Source organism: Chlamydotis macqueenii, chromosome Z (genome assembly GCF_036417535.1).
Source record: "Chlamydotis macqueenii isolate bChlMac1 chromosome Z, bChlMac1.mat, whole genome shotgun sequence".
Lineage (NCBI taxonomy): Eukaryota > Metazoa > Chordata > Aves > Otidiformes > Otididae > Chlamydotis > Chlamydotis macqueenii.
In genome coordinates this window covers 74252416-74266572 of record NC_141593.1, presented here as the reverse complement: position 1 = coordinate 74266572, position 14157 = coordinate 74252416, and positions in this window count along the sequence as shown.

Sequence of the window (14157 nt, the reverse complement as noted above, 5' to 3'; positions counted from 1 at the left end):
TTTTAGGCACATAAATTTGTAATATATTGGTATGCATATGGTACCACGTCATTTAATATGACATGTAAGCACTATATTTTGAGCAGGGACTTAAATTTACAGTCTGGTGCAGGTTGGTCTAATTTGAGTTTATTTTGGGGAAGGAAGAAGTGTACTTTCTACTACAGTTAAAATCAAAGTGAAATGATAAGTAAGCGTGGAGAGGGGGTGTGATTCAGGTCAATACAGGGTTAGAAGACACCGGCCAAAGGAAAACCTGATTAAGTAAAAACAAATTATGTTAATTCCAAAATGCTCTACTTACATCTGAAGAGCTCCAAAAGAGGAAATAAGTAGTTAAGAACATTATAAATGGTAAATTAATATATTATGACATGGTTCACATCCTGCATTGTGCAGTTACCAGAGCTATTTCCTTTTTGTGTTTCTTGATATAATTAGTCAAGATTTTTATATTCAATAAGCTCTCAATTACAAGAATGAACAATTGCAAAAGCTCAAGCCCGCATACTTCCCAGTATGAAGGCTGTAAAAGTCAGAAGAAGACATAATAAATATTGTCCTTAGATTTCTCTATAATGTTGTCAAACAATCTGACCAACTAAATGAAGATATCAAACAAAACCCAAAACAAAACAAAACAAAAAACCCCAAATAGCTACCTCAGTTTACATGTGATATATGCTTGACCAAACTGTCTTGCAGAATAAGCCAATGGCCAACCAGATGCAAGAGTATCTTACTCTAAGTCTTTTTTCTTTATTGTTTTGTACATGCGGGACTCAGCTTTCACATGAGTAACTCCTGCATCAGTTCCTGCTTTATGTAATTGGTAGCCCTCTCTTTACAGCTCATCAGCAATTACGAAAGCTGTGCAAGTTGTATAGTACAATTTAGAAACTTTTGGTCAATAACTCAGTCTCTGTTGTTTTTGTTTTAGTAACTTTCAAATAACGCCATTACTTTAATTCATCATATTGTTTGTAGAAAGTTCTTACTGACTATGTATCCTTTTCTGCAAGTTCTTTAACAAAAGCATCACCAAAACTTCCACTTTGAATTCAAACAATTCCTCTGCTGCCAAATACAACTGTGCTTGGGATTTGTTTCTAAACTAGCAATCATCTAGAACCTGTTTATCTGCTACTTATATCTATTTCCCATGCAATTGACAACTACAACAGAAAATACATCGCTAGGGTTGAGAGTTAAAAGATATTCAACCACCAGCAGCAGCATCCTCCTCTTTGGCACTTGTAGCTGACTTGGACCCATTTATGTTCCTATCAAAGTGCTCCACACAAACTCAAGACAGTGTTGGGTATCTTCCAGTTTATGCTTCATTTTTCTTGAGTTCTAAGCACTCACTAATGGGTGAGTTTGGTGGGGCTTGCAGTTTCTGGCTTCCAGCAGCACTTTTGCCAGCTCAGGCTGATTAAAAAGAAATAAATAATGAGGCTGATATTAAAGTCAAACAATTTAATTTACCTTCTGACTCTGAAATCTAGTCGGATCATGGTCTTGAGCTCTTGTCTACAACTGCAAAAGTTGGGAAAGTGTTTTATCTCTTCTACCTGCAATGACAGGCAAGGTAATAATTTTGTGTCTTTCTGAGCTGAGGTTTTAGGAGGGGAAAAAAAGAGAAAAAAAAAAAACCCAAATGAAATCTTGTGCAACTTTTCAAGTGTTTTTAAGACAGTGATGTTTCAATAATATTACAATAATTCCCTTTCTATTTAAGCAGTGCACCATCCAAGATAAGAAGCCATCTGTCTTCACTTCCCTGAGGTCATGGCAGCACTTGAAAAGTAAATAAGTGGCTTTACATTGAGATCTGTATATATTGCATTTTGAGCATTTTTTTTTTAAGTGACTAGATAAACTTCGGGTATCTGACACTTCTTGTTGCTGTGTAACTCAGAAGAATCTGTTATTACAAAAAAAAAAAATTCTCAGATACAAAATGCATAGAACACACTGAAATAATTCCTACAGAAGCTCAAAATGACACCTGTAAAATCTCTGAATAACACCGCTCCCCACCCTCCCAACCTTTCTCCTGTTTATAGTGAATGCTTCAAAGGATGTGGAAAAAGAAAGCAGAGGTAATGGTCTATATTTTGTAGGCTGTTGTAATGAACAAGGAATCAGTAAGACAATTGTATACTGCTGAAAGAAGGGAGAGCTATGGAGCACATAAATAAATTGACAGAAGCAGTCTGTGTTTAATGTGGACATTTACAAGAAAACCCATGACAAATTCCTGAATTTTTCAATATTTTTTTTTGTTGGTGTGGGAAACTATAGATAAAATATTGGAAAGGAGAAGGGATAATGCAAAAGTGAAGGTTTACTGACAGTAATAGAACTGGGACTTGTATAGAAAGAATATGAGAATATTGCAGCTCTTCAGGGGTGAGGGAAGAATATGCTAGATTTATGAACATGCAGAAGCAGAGAGTAAGGACATGAGTTATTGACAAGACTTTATTTCTTCATAAGAAGCCATTCCTGACTCTTAAAAATGATTTTTTTTTTTTTAAGCTCACCTAACTTGCTATGATTAGGTGAAGCAGAATAAAATGAAAACAGAGCATATTTGGGGAATGAACAATTTGGCTGTTAGCACTACTATTAATTGGGTTAAGTAAACTGCTCACATACAAGCAGAGATGGCCATTAGCCATGCAATTTGGAAGCTGTAAAAATACGAAAGCTAAAGGTCACCCTAATTTCAGGGGTTATGTAAATTTGGCATAGAGAGACAGAAAAGAAACTGAAATGCAAGAAAAGGGGCACAGAAGTTTATGATTCTTGAGATTATATACTCCACCTTCAGATTTCTTGATAGATAGGAAAATGCAGATGAGAAAAGAGGAAACAGCTGATATATCAGGCTCATAAAACTAAAACATTAACATTTTTTGGAGTGTGAACACTCTTAAGATTGAAAAAGTTAAGTAATCAAAATTGAGTGTAGATATTCTACATAGTAATAATTTCTTATTTTATTACTCAGAGGTTGAAAGCTGATGTCAGTGTAGTGTTGGGACTTTCTAGTTTTCACACTGCTAAATCTTGCTACAGTACCCGATCTCTGTTATAATGAGACACTATAATTGCATAGAGAGCTAAAAACAGGGTCTAAAATTACAATAGGGTTGATTTACAGACCAGTGAATTGAAACAAGTAACTTGGAAATGTTTCAGTGTGAATGGAAAAGTTGTCATTGGCATATATTCAACTGAAGAGGAAAAAAGCAGCTACACATGGAGCTGATGACTGACCTCAGTTTCCCTCAGCTCCTCAGAATTGTTTCCACAGAAAGGCTACACAACTGAATAATCCTCATGTCTGCTTGAGGCTTGTGTCCACCTGGTTGTGACTAAGACAGGACTGCTCTTGGCACATGCTGGTGATGTATGCTTAGTGTTCTTCAATCCAAAGAATAGCAACAACATGCTTTTCCAGGTGGCAATGCACAAATAGCAAATTGCTCCTGGTCAAGTCAAGAGGGAGAATTAAATGAGTATTTCTCATAGAGGTCTATGGTTCCTAAATGATTTCCCATTGTTTTTAGTTTTAAAGATATGAAATGTTTATTTTCCTTACAGTCTTACAAGTCTCATGTTAGCCTTAAAACCAATTTTCTGAAAATACAAAAGGAAGGTCTCAAAAGGCTTTTCTTGCTGCTTGGTCTTCAGGGTAAGAAACTTTGCTTTTGGTCTTTGAGAAGGCTGCTTAACAATACTAAATGCCATCAGATGGGGATCTTGTGCTTGCATCAGTAAAGCCACTTTCTTTCTGAAAACTCAGCACAAAATCCCTGTTTTAAAATACTTATGAAAGGACAATCATAGTCTTACACAGACCACAGGAAGAAAACTGAATGGCAGAAATTATTTTTGCTACAAACCACTAAAGTACAAAAGCATCTATTAGGCTAGAAATCATTTGCAAGCAACCAGCCAAATCTTAGTCGTTATTAATTCAGCAATTCATTCTTCACAACATATGCAAAGCTAAATTAAAAAGATATTTCAACATAGTCAAGATTACATTTTAGGGATTTTGAAGTAATGAGTAGAGTCCTTAGTTGGCAACTTCTGCTAATTGAAAAACTTAGTTTCAACTGTAGAGATAAAAAATTAATTTGCATATTTCCCTTCTCCTTTAGATATATTTACAAAATATGAAGCATTGCAGGGCTTCTAAATTAGAGTCTATTTTTTTATTACTGCTTTCAGAAATGAGAGTGGAAGTAACACAGTTGGCAGAGTTTCCAAGTGGTGCTATACCTTGTTCTTCTCCACAATCACACAAATTATTCGTAACTGTGAACTAGTAGGAATGGAATTACAGTGATGATCCAACAAGGATGAGGCGTACACATTCTTAAAATAAGTATGCAGGGTTGTGGGTATCCAAGTTCTTTAGGACTCCAGCCCTTCAACTGGAAACATCACTTTCACTTCTCCCCTGTTATTACAGTCTTCTGTGGGCATCTGTTATTGGCTGGTAGAGAAGACTGAGTTAGCTGGATATCTGCAACAGTATTGTCATTATTCAGCACCCAAGAAGATGACTATAACTTCTCCGATTGCCGTAGCTTAAGTCAAGGCTGCAAAGTTTACTGTCACTTAAAATCTGCCCATTTTTAATTTTTTTTTTTATTTTGGAGAATGGAAATGAAAGTAATACTTTTATTAAGATATTAAGTAAGAATATAACCTTGAACAATTTTGCTTTCTTGATTTTGTTTTTATGCTTTTATGAATGCTATGCCCCTGTCCCCTGGAAGCTGCTCTTAACCTGAGTCAGATCCCTGGCTGTGCTACGTCACGGTTGTGTAAGTAGATGTGTGGGCACCCAGTTCTCACCTTGATCCAAACCTGCTGGCTGGTCTGGCTTGACCTCTGACCTGTGCCTGACCCTAATCACTCCGTCTGGCCCTAATCTTGACCTGAGATTGCTGTTCTTCATCCTGACTCTTTGCTGGTGAGCTCACTGCTAACACTGGCCAAAATACAGCTCCTGGCTCAAATGCCCTTGAAGAGAAGCTGACCCCTTTAGAAATGCTCTTTAAAGTGAGGTCAGGAGCAGAATGAGAAATTGTCAAGCTGAAAAAGGCACATAATATTTTGACAATAATATACAGGCCTCCTTCACTTTTAATTCTTGTTCCTTGGAAATCTTTGTGTGAAATTTTATGTGCAAAGGAAGAATGTTGATGTTAGACTGAAGTGGCTCAGAAATGGAATAAGCTATATTTATGAGGGTATACTGAAGTGCTTTATCTACTTTTGTATTAAAATAATTTTCCCTGTGGAGAGCAAAATATTATCTTATTGGGGTTTTTTGTTTTGCTAAGGAAAACCCTGCAGAAAGCAGTGAGATTTAGTTAACATTCCTACAGATGTGACAACATAAAAATGCCAGACAAATACTGAGAGTTACTAGTTTTCCAGATCTGAAGAAGGCTGTGAACTGGCAAAGGATGATCTAAAGACTGTGATCCATACATTTTACTCCATGTCTCTAAGGTGTTGTTTGTGATAGTTTGATTCACAAAAGAGCTTAAACATTGAAACAGCAAGCTCCACTATGATCCTAATGAGGTAAGTGAGGCTCAATGGAGCAAGATAACACAATCTAAGGAGTTGTTTTTTCATCTTTATTTTTCATGCTGTTCAGGAAAGGCAATAAAAACACTCACAAAGATGCTTCAGACCTGTATCTACTCAGGATGAGGAAAGATTAATAAAACTTGTGTTTATTCTTTCCTGTGATAGGCAAAGCTGAGGCAAAACTTTAAAAATGCATTCCAGATTCATAAGAGCTCTACGGTTCTCTAAAGCATATGTTGCTGAATATGTACTAAGCTTTGATTGGGAGGTACAACTTAACACCCATTCATCTGATGGTGGGTTTTCAAGAGCTTCAGTCATCACAGCTACTCCTTTTCCCCAAAACTAGCTCATGAGTCTTGTGAGGGAATTGTGTCTCTATTCTCCACTGAGATCTGAGTGCAGTAATTCAAAGTAAGGCATCATTACCATTTGAAAGCTTTACAATTTCTCCTGGTCTCAGTAGGGACTTCAGAATTCCCTATCCCCAACATCCATGTAACAATGGACATCTGCTACACTACTGGAAATCTGACCAATGTCCTTCTGAAATCAATTAACTTCATTTAGTGTTAAATCCCTCATTAAGTTCACATTGCATGTGTCTTTCACCTCTCTGTTTTGACACTAATTTTGATGCCTACAGTACCTTAACCTTCTGGAGTTCACTGGTAGGTATTCAAACAATGTGTTCAAACATGAAGAGTTGTGCATCCATGTTTTGAAATGTATTCTGCAGAAATTCTTCTAGATGTAAAAAGAAGTTGTATTTCATGTCTTCCCTTATGTTCCTTCTTTTGGCAGTGGTTAGAGGATACCGAAACCAGGTTGTACATGCAGATCTCTAAAAGAAGATGCCTAAATGTTGCTGCATATTTTATTGTGTTTTCCTTTAGATGTGTTTGTAAATAGCTGGGCATTATATGATATTTAACTTTATTTAAAGTTATCATTGACAAGATGATTCTTTCATTGTCCTTTTGGAGGTAATGGAGGCAACATGATTGGTAGAATCTGTTTCCTTTTTGCCCTGTTTTCCCTTAAAGTTTTTGAACTTCAGCTCTTCAGCCTCACGTCTGCTCAATCTCCCTTGCACCCTGTTATCCTCCATGGCCAATATTCTAGTAACTACTGTCTTACTGTCCAAAATATTACTCTCTTTTGCATTGCATAAATTATCACCAAAGTACTTTTCTTATTCCTCGCCATTACAAGAAAAAGTTTTGAGCTTTTTTTCAGATAACCACTTCACTTACACAACTGTGCTAAGTCAGGTAGTACCCATGATTACTCATTCCTGAGCTTAATTTTTTCCTTCAGTTAAAACCATCAAGTTGATTGGCCAGGGAATCCATTAATTACTGCTCATAAGCTCCAAGCAAGCTAGAAAAGACTTTTGAATAGCAATCAGTCAAAAAATATGTTAACTTCTGGGTGTGCTGGAAGGCTACCTTGTAAGTTTAGTAAATATGTCACATGCTATCACTGCTTTTAGAATTAACTTTACATTTAACCACATATTAAAATTTGGTGGTAGAATGGGATACAGTGTTTTTCTAATGCCAAGGCCCAAATTACATTTGTGTTACAGTGTGTGTAAGCTCATTGACAAGAGAAGGAGTTTGCCTTCTCTCTGGGGGAAGTTCACTTTGGGTCTCTGAAAGCAAGATAATAAAAAAGGGAAAGTACGAGGCAAGACAGAAGAGACGGTCCTGGAAGATGCAAGGTGCTTGGTAATTTGAGTCTCACCAAAGACAGAGATCAAAGCACTAGAGAATCAGAGCTGGGCACTTCTCAGTACTAGTAGAGATTTGTTCACTGAATAAGCTTGAATTAAAGTGAGCAGCACTTTGTACTGCTAAGATTTCAATAGGACTTCACAAAACAAAATGATGGCGATATCTACTGGTTCATCACAGACACTTTATCTTCTGACTATTACAGTCAGGGTCAGAATCTCAATCTCAGACGTCAGCTTCTCTGTAGACATGGACTGCTCCTATCTGGATTCCCTTGAACAGTGTGCTGGGAGACTCTGTAATATTCTTCTTTGGGAAAATACCTGTGAAATTTTTAATTCAATGAAAGCATCAACATATGTTTTCCACAGAGTTCTTTCTTCTTTCATGTAATTTTTTTTCTTAAAATCTACTTCCAGAAGTAGATACAAAAATACGTAAATGTATAAATTGTTTATAAATGCTTTCTGTTATTTTGTGTGCTTTATAGAGACTATAGAATTCTAGAGCTAAAAAAAAAAGAGACTTTCATTTCTGTCTTGTCAATTCCATATGGTTCCTGTGCACATAACCCGAAATCATAAATATTTTATGAAAATTGGTAGCTTTATTTAAGTAGTTTGTTATGCTGCTTCTATTTCAATTGGATAGCATCACATGGAAAAGTGACTAGTAAATGTCACTAGGTCTTGGTAACATTATATTTTAAGGTCTTTATGCACCCAGAATGGGAACGGTACTCTAGATAACCACAAGCTTAATATTGTCTTTCAAGTCTGTGGGTATCCCACTGGGAAGATGACATTCCCACACTACTGGCTCACTCATTCTCTTTATACCTTCTTGTGGTTTCAGCTGATCTTTCCAAGTGTCTCTTTTGCCTGAGGGACAGAAAGAGCAGAGACTAATATGGGTTAGTCTCCCTGGATCTGATCAATTAATGGCCCTTGGACTGTTGGCTTTTTCTGAAACTTAGATATGTCATGTCCTTTGATTCTTACTGAAGCTGAGGAAAAATCAGTGTTCTCTGAATTTGATGCAGTTAAAATGGGGGAAGGAAGCACAAAAAATCAGTGCTTTCATGTCATTTAACACCTGATTTGTCTGAAAAAAAAATCATTACACTCTCTATTTTCATTATTCCCTTAGACTGTTGGATGCTGAACTGTCAATATATATCTGGAGGCGTGTCATATTTATTCCCTTACTGCATCATATAATCATAGTGAAATCCATTTCTGAAATAAAAAAAAAAAGTACTCAGATTGTGATATGAATAAGATTGGATTTAGCAATCTAAATCCTTGCAAAGAATGAGTTTTAACTTCCTGTTATAGTCTTGTGAATGAGGGAGGAAATGCTAATCATCTAATATCTTGCCAACTCTATGAATTTTAATAGTGTATTATCACGTCAGTCATTTCCTATCTTGGGTATAACTAGCAGTTGGATACCACTATTATAATGATTTCTTATAACTGGTAAACTGAAAGTGGAAGTACTTAAGAGCTGGCTAGAATGCATGAGGCTTGAGAATGCTTCTTAAAGAGTTACTTTCTTTTCAATCTTTAGATTACAGTGCAGCATCATGACAGTATGTTTTGACCTGGACATGAATGATCAGCCCATCACTACATCACTTGCTTCCACTTTGTCACTGGAAAAAGATTAATTACTTAAGCAGACAGTAGCACTTAAAAATGTTTGGATATTATGTGTAATGCACACTCGCAGGCCAGAAAGCCAACCTCATCCTGGGCTGCATGAAAAGAAGCATGGCCAGCAAGTTGAGCAAGGTGATTCTCCCCCTCTATTCTGCTCTGGCAAGACCCCACCTGCAGTACTGGGTCCAGTTCTGGAGTCCCCAACATAAGAAGGACCTGGACCAGTTGGAGAGGGTCCAGAGAAAGCCATGAAAAGGATCAGAGGGCTGGAGCCCCTCTCCTATGAGGACGAGCTGAGAGAGTTGGGGCTGTTCAGCCTGGAGAAAAGAAGGCTCTGGAAAGACCTTATAGCAGCCTTCTAGTACCTAAAGGGGGCTTATAGGAAAAACAAGGACAAACTTTTTATGAGGGCCTATTGTGCCAAGACAAAGGGTAATGGTTTTAATCTAAAGGACAGTAGGTTTAGATTAGACATAAGGGATTTTTTTTTTTTTACAATGAGGGTGGTGAAGCACTGGAACAGGTTCCATAGAGAAGTGGTGGATACCCCATCCCTGGAAACATTCAATGCCAGGCTGGATGGGGCTCTGAGCAACCTGATCTGGTTGGAGATGTCTCTGCTTCTTGCCGGGGGGTTGGACTGGATGGCCTTTAAAAATCCCTTCCAACCCAAACTGTTCTATGATTCTATGATTTGATCTAACTCTTGAAAAAACAGAGGAACCTTATGGTAGTATATAAACGTACTGGCTTCAGTTGTGATGGAGATTGTAATCATTAGAGACTCATTTTCCTGCCATAGAGGCAACTGAGCCAAACCACGTAGCAATGTTTCTACTGCTTTCTTTCTCTTTTGGTCAAGTACTGTGAAACCTACTGACATCCCTTCTTTCCTCCTTTCCTCTGCAGTGGATATTGAGCATCAACTCATTTTGAACTTCTGCATGGTGTCAACACTTAAGAACGCTTTGGGTCTTACTGCACAACATTGTTTGCCATTGTATTTGTCAACCTCACAGCCTAAGTGATACTGACATAGCATAGATGATACTCATTATTTCCTAAGCTGAATGAGCTGAGCTCTGTAACAGAGGCTGAAAGGACTAAACCTTACCAGTGAGCAAAGATGGGAGGGAAATACAATCATGCAATTCAGAAGCATTATTCTCATTTTCTTTAACAATTTTGAATGATAAATGGATCATTTGAGATGTACTAAATATCAGAATTAAACTTGCCTTAATTCCATTCTGGGATGTGTTTGCATGTTAAGATAGCCCTTTGTTTTTTCACCCAAAACTGTTTACTCTCATGACTTCTGTCTCACTTAGTACCTGGAGTAGTTGGTTCTCACCCTATGTAAGTATGGACTTTAGCATAATCACAGAATCACAGAATGCTTGTCATTGGAAGGGACCTCTGGAGGTCATCTGGTTGAAACACCGTACTCAAGCAGAGACACCTAGAGTAGGCTGCCCAAAACGGTGTCCATATGGTTCTTTTACTGTTTTCATTACAGCGAAATGCAGAGGTGAAGTAGTCACAAGGATAAAGTCACACCACTCAAGGACTTAAAATCTGAAAAGATTTAAAAATGTAAATATTTTTTTTTTAAAAAAAGTGCATTTACTAAATCAAATGGGTAATAGCAGGTTGATTTCTATTATAAGGTTTTTACTCTCATACACACATATACACACACAGACACTCACACACTCTGTAGAGAAGACACACCAGTCAAAGCATTAGGTCTGGTTGTGACTAACACCATTGACTTGGGGAAAGAGGGCACTCATTCCAGCCAGTTGAGGTGGCTTACCTTTTATGTGTTCCTCCTCAGGGTCAGCTTTCCACAAGATATTGGATGTCTGTGGGTGTGCTCCCCATGAGAGAGGCTCTTGGTTTTAGTATTTATTGCTTTCTGTCTTAGGTGGTTGGCATAAGCCACCAATAGCCCAGCTGGTCATGTCATGACAGGCCAATCTCTATGACTTTCTCCATAGCTAAACGTAACAGATGGTTGTTATCTGAGTCACTGTCCCCTTCTGCCCTCCCACTCCAAATATGTCATAAGGATGTGAAGGTGTTTAAAGTTCATTGACACTTCTTTGTTTATTTCCTGTAGATTATCTAAACCATTAGAGCAGGGTAGATGCAATATGGAGGTTTGACTAAGCCTCCTTTGTAACAACTGTAGGTCCTTTGCTGTTTTTTCCACCATATATAAGAATCATATGCTGAGTTACAGTGGGCAGATACGTGCAAGGCTTATTTTTAACTAAGTGAAACTTATGGAGAGTCTTTTTACCTTTTGACACTAACTGCACAGAAAAAAAACTAGTGTATTTTTTTTAATACCATATCTGTCTTCTTCACATCATCTTCTTTTCTGTGAGATTAATTTATTCTGCACAGACCACTAGAACAGCAAGGCCTCTAGAATATTTGCTGCAAATAACTCCAGTGCTCTTAGCTTTGTAAAGTCATGCGAATGAGCTTTACACATTGCCAATATAGCCCGTTGCTGACTAGACATTAAGATAGGGTTAATAATAACTTTTTAAGAACTTTGATATTTATACACAATCTTCAACTTATTGTGAAGTAAATCACAGTGTTATAAAATAGTTCAGTTTGGAAAGGACCTGTAGAGGTCATCTCATCCAACCTTCCTGGTCATAACAGAACCAACTTGGAGGTTTGATTAAGTTGCGTAGGATCATGTACCTTTTTTATGTCTCCAAGGATGAAGGCTCAGCAGCCTCTCTGAGGTCTTATCCCACTGTTTCACTTCCTTATGGCAAAGAGTGTTTTTCTTTATCTAGTCAGAATTTTCCTGGCTACAGCTTGCATTTATTCCCTCACATCTCTTTTCTCAGTATTTCTAAGACCCTGACTCCATCTTCTCTATTACCACCCATGAGGAGATGAATATACCAGTTGATTCCCCCTTAGCTTTCTCTTTTTTTTTTCCGCACAAAATAAACTCAACTGTCCCATCCTGTTATATGCTACACAGCCCTGCAATGTCTTTGTAGTCCTTGACTGTACTCAACCAGATTTGTCAATGTTTGGGTCATTCCAACACTGGATACAGAACTGCAGATATGGTTTCACAAACGTTGAATAGAGGGGAATCATGGTTTTCTACTGTTTCTGTCTCTTTTCTGTATAATTTTTCTATATAATAGCTATGTGTATGTACACTGTAGACTCATATATAGGACACATGAATATGTTATTAGTCTTCTGACTCAAAAGATCAATTTATAGTAATTATATTTATCAAGAGGACATGTACATTAGGGTTCAGATTATGTCATTGCTGGCATCACAAATTTATTGAAACTGTGAAGAAAAAGAATAGGATTATATTAAAAAGGATGAACACATGGCTTGCTGAAGTCTGTAACTGAGTCACGGTACAGAATTTACAGCCAAGAAAAAGCATGTCAAGAGCTCTGCACTTGTTGTAAAAAAAAATTGTGTGTGCTTTAACAAGCTGGAGGAGCATCTGAATATGTTTACAAAAATAAATAGGTGCAGGTAACTAGATTTATCTCAATGGGGATTGATACCAATAATAAATGTTTTCAAGACTTCTAGTTTAGAAAGGAAAAGAGAAAGGTCAAGCAATGGATGACCGTTAGTGGAAGTGACTGCTCCTCTGTGAATGGCTACATGATATTACTGAAAAGTTAAAGGAGGCACTCCTTTTGTCTATTATTTCATTTGTTTTTATAAAGTTTAGCTGCCCCATTGTTCTATTGATAGAAAATTAAATACATTTTGAAGAATTCAATCTATACTGTTGTGACATTTATTAACTTGACTAGAAGAAGGAAAGTAAATCATATTTTTATATCAGAATTTTAGTGAATTTCCATCTTCTAATATCCTCTAACTTTTACTGTTACTAATGACTAAGAACATGCTGCTCTTACTGGAATCTCTCAAGGTGAGCTGATTATATGGCTCTACTGAACTGATTTGTTATGCAGACTTCAAACATTTCCTATTTCATAAAAAGTAGTTTTACAATGTGTGCTGGTATTGGCTGGGATAGAGTTAATTTTCTTCATACTAGCTAGTATGGAGCTATGTTTCTGATTTCTGGTGGAAATAGTGTTGATAATACAGGAATATTTTCGTTATTGCTAAGCAGTGCTTACACAGAGTCAAGGCCTTTTCTGCTTCTCACACCGCCCCACCAGTGAGGAGGCTGGGGGTGCACAAGAACTTGGGAGTGGACACAGATGGGAGAGCTGACCCCAAATGACAAAAAGGATATGTAATATCATATGATGTCATGCACAGCCATATAAAGCTGGAGGAAGAAAAAGGAAGGGAGGGACATTTGGAGTGATGGTGTTTGTTTTCCCAGCTAATCATTAGACGTGATGGAGCCCTGCTTTTGTGGACATGGCTTAACGCCTTCCTGCCAATGCGAAGTAGTGAACGAATTGCTTTTTTTTTTTGCTTTGCTTTTGTGTGTGGCTTTTACTTTATCTATTAAACAGTTTCTTTCTCAGACCATGAATTTTCCTCACTTTTACTCTTCCGATTCTCTCCCTCATTCCACCAAGGGCTGTGGAGCAAGTGGCTGTGTGGTGCTTATTCACTAACTGAGGTTAAACCATGACATAATATATCAAGAAAGTGAAAGTGAGAACTTCTAATATAGGAAGTAAGAAGCAACTTCAAAGATTGATTTTGCATCCAGAGAAACAAATGGGAATATAAGATGTTTCACTGATATTTTTCTTCCTGAAGAGGGCAGGATACTGACAGTATCCTGACATTCTCTTTTCATGTTTTTCACTTAGTAAATTCTATTCTCTCTAAATGGAGGAATTTACAGGAAAACAGTGAATTAAGAAAGATTTAAATGTGCTTGAAGTCATGCGGTATCCTTAAGAGTGAGCTTTCTGGGGAGTCTTTAAGAAATTACCTATTAATCTGAACTTAATTTCCAGTAGATGGATTTACCTACAAAACACAGCTCCATTTGACATCACGTGCAAGAATTCCTCCTAAAAATGACTGGGAAGCATAACAGTGTTACTATGCTTTGCATTTTCTCCACATCTTGGAAGGCTGGGGAAAATTATTTTTTTTAATGACTT